This window comes from Scomber japonicus, chromosome 9 (assembly GCF_027409825.1).
Source record: "Scomber japonicus isolate fScoJap1 chromosome 9, fScoJap1.pri, whole genome shotgun sequence".
Lineage (NCBI taxonomy): Eukaryota > Metazoa > Chordata > Actinopteri > Scombriformes > Scombridae > Scomber > Scomber japonicus.
Window position 1 is genome coordinate 267,714 of NC_070586.1, and position 5,079 is coordinate 272,792.

Genomic DNA, 5,079 nt, shown 5'->3' on the forward strand with positions numbered 1-5,079 from the left:
TAATAATATCATCTATAATAATAATATCATCTATAATAATATCATCTATAATAATATCATCTATAATAATAATATCATCTATAATAATAATATCATCTATAATAATAATATCATCTATAATAATAATATCATCTATAATAATAATATCATCTATAATAATATCATCTATAATAATATCATCTATAATAATAATATCATCTATAATAATAATATCATCTATAATAATATCATCTATAATAATAATATCATCTATAATAATAATATCATCTATAATAATATCATCTATAATAATAATATCATCTATAATAATATCATCTATAATAATATCATCTATAATAATATCATCTATAATAATATCATCTATAATAATAATATCATCTATAATAATATCATCTATAATAATAATATCATCTATAATAATAATATCATCTATAATAATATCATCTATAATAATAATATCATCTATAATAATATCATCTATAATAATATCATCTATAATAATAATATCATCTATAATAATATCATCTATAATAATAATATCATCTATAATAATAATATCATCTATAATAATAATATCATCTATAATAATATCATCTATAATAATAATATCATCTATAATAATAATATCATCTATAATAATAATATCATCTATAATAATAATATCATCTATAATAATAATATCATCTATAATAATAATATCATCTATAATAATATCATCTATAATAATATCATCTATAATAATATATCATCTATAATAATATCATCTATAATAATAATATCATCTATAATAATATCATCTATATAATATCATCTATAATAATATCATCTATAATAATATCATCTATAATAATAATATCATCTATAATAATAATATCATCTATAATAATAATATCATCTATAATAATATCATCTATAATAATAATATCATCTATAATAATAATATCATCTATAATAATAATATCATCTATAATAATAATATCATCTATAATAATAATATCATCTATAATAATAATATCATCTATAATAATATCATCTATAATAATATCATCTATAATAATAATATCATCTATAATAATATCATCTATAATAATAATATCATCTATAATAATATCATCTATAATAATATCATCTATAATAATAATATCATCTATAATAATATCATCTATAATAATAATATCATCTATAATAATATCATCTATAATAATAATATCATCTATAATAATATCATCTATAATAATAATATCATCTATAATAATAATATCATCTATAATAATAATATCATCTATAATAATATCATCTATAATAATATCATCTATAATAATATCATCTATAATAATAATATCATCTATAATAATAATATCATCTATAATAATATCATCTATAATAATAATATCATCTATAATAATATCATCTATAATAATAATATCATCTATAATAATAATATCATCTATAATAATAATATCATCTATAATAATATCATCTATAATAATAATATCATCTATAATAATAATATCATCTATAATAATAATATCATCTATAATAATATCATCTATAATAATAATATCATCTATAATAATAATATCATCTATAATAATATCATCTATAATAATAATATCATCTATAATAATATCATCTATAATAATATCATCTATAATAATATCATCTATAATAATATCATCTATAATAATAATATCATCTATAATAATATCATCTATAATAATATCATCTATAATAATATCATCTATAATAATATCATCTATAATAATAATATCATCTATAATAATATCATCTATAATAATAATATCATCTATAATAATATCATCTATAATAATAATATCATCTATAATAATAATATCATCTATAATAATATCATCTATAATAATAATATCATCTATAATAATAATATCATCTATAATAATAATATCATCTATAATAATATCATCTATAATAATATCATCTATAATAATATCATCTATAATAATATCATCTATAATAATATCATCTATAATAATATCATCTATAATAATAATATCATCTATAATAATAATATCATCTATAATAATAATATCATCTATAATAATATCATCTATAATAATATCATCTATAATAATATCATCTATAATAATAATATCATCTATAATAATAATATCATCTATAATAATAATATCATCTATAATAATAATATCATCTATAATAATAATATCATCTATAATAATAATATCATCTATAATAATAATATCATCTATAATAATATCATCTATAATAATATCATCTATAATAATAATATCATCTATAATAATAATATCATCTATAATAATATCATCTATAATAATAATATCATCTATAATAATAATATCATCTATAATAATAATATCATCTATAATAATAATATCATCTATAATAATATCATCTATAATAATATCATCTATAATAATATCATCTATAATAATAATATCATCTATAATAATATCATCTATAATAATAATATCATCTATAATAATATCATCTATAATAATATCATCTATAATAATATCATCTATAATAATATCATCTATAATAATATCATCTATAATAATAATATCATCTATAATAATAATATCATCTATAATAATATCATCTATAATAATAATATCATCTATAATAATAATATCATCTATAATAATAATATCATCTATAATAATAATATCATCTATAATAATATCATCTATAATAATAATATCATCTATAATAATATCATCTATAATAATATCATCTATAATAATATCATCTATAATAATAATATCATCTATAATAATATCATCTATAATAATAATATCATCTATAATAATATCATCTATAATAATAATATCATCTATAATAATATCATCTATAATAATATCATCTATAATAATATCATCTATAATAATATCATCTATAATAATATCATCTATAATAATATCATCTATAATAATAATATCATCTATAATAATATCATCTATAATAATAATATCATCTATAATAATAATATCATCTATAATAATAATATCATCTATAATAATAATATCATCTATAATAATAATATCATCTATAATAATATCATCTATAATAATAATATCATCTATAATAATATCATCTATAATAATAATATCATCTATAATAATATCATCTATAATAATATCATCTATAATAATAATATCATCTATAATAATAATATCATCTATAATAATATCATCTATAATAATAATATCATCTATAATAATATCATCTATAATAATAATATCATCTATAATAATAATATCATCTATAATAATATCATCTATAATAATATCATCTATAATAATATCATCTATAATAATAATATCATCTATAATAATATCATCTATAATAATAATATCATCTATAATAATAATATCATCTATAATAATATCATCTATAATAATAATATCATCTATAATAATATCATCTATAATAATATCATCTATAATAATAATATCATCTATAATAATAATATCATCTATAATAATATCATCTATAATAATAATATCATCTATAATAATATCATCTATAATAATAATATCATCTATAATAATATCATCTATAATAATATCATCTATAATAATAATATCATCTATAATAATAATATCATCTATAATAATATCATCTATAATAATATCATCTATAATAATAATATCATCTATAATAATAATATCATCTATAATAATATCATCTATAATAATAATATCATCTATAATAATAATATCATCTATAATAATAATATCATCTATAATAATAATATCATCTATAATAATAATATCATCTATAATAATATCATCTATAATAATAATATCATCTATAATAATAATATCATCTATAATAATAATATCATCTATAATAATAATATCATCTATAATAATATCATCTATAATAATATCATCTATAATAATATCATCTATAATAATATCATCTATAATAATATCATCTATAATAATAATATCATCTATAATAATAATATCATCTATAATAATATCATCTATAATAATAATATCATCTATAATAATATCATCTATAATAATATCATCTATAATAATAATATCATCTATAATAATATCATCTATAATAATAATATCATCTATAATAATATCATCTATAATAATATCATCTATAATAATAATATCATCTATAATAATATCATCTATAATAATAATATCATCTATAATAATATCATCTATAATAATATCATCTATAATAATAATATCATCTATAATAATATCATCTATAATAATATCATCTATAATAATAATATCATCTATAATAATATCATCTATAATAATAATATCATCTATAATAATATCATCTATAATAATAATATCATCTATAATAATAATATCATCTATAATAATATCATCTATAATAATAATATCATCTATAATAATATCATCTATAATAATAATATCATCTATGATGTTCATATCACTCAGAGTGCACCTCCTCCATCCAGCAGCTGAGTCAGGTTCATGTGTTCATATCACTCAGAGTGCACCTCCTCCATCCAGCAGCTGAGTCAGGTTCATGTGTTCATATCACTCAGAGTGCACCTCCTCCATCCAGCAGCTGAGTCAGGTTCATGTGTTCATATCACTCAGAGTGCACCTCCTCCATCCAGCAGCTGAGTCAGGTTCATGTGTTCATATCACTCAGAGTGCACCTCCTTCATCCAGCAGCTGAGTCAGGTTCATGTGTTCATATCACTCAGAGTGCACCTCCTTCATCCAGCAGCTGAGTCAGGTTCATGTGTTCATATCACTCAGAGTGCACCTCCTTCATCCAGCAGCTGAGTCAGGTTCATGTGTTCATATCACTCAGAGTGCACCTCCTCCATCCAGCAGCTGAGTCAGGTTCATGTGTTCATATCACTCAGAGTGCACCTCACTGATCTGTGATGATTCAGACCCAAAACATCAGAGCAACTTTTCTGCAGTTGACCTTTTTTATTATTATTCTTCTATACTTTGTGTGATGGTGAAGGTAAAACATATTATCTGTAATGGTGAAGTCTGGTGAAGGTAAAACATATTATAACCAGAGTATTAATCAGTAGTA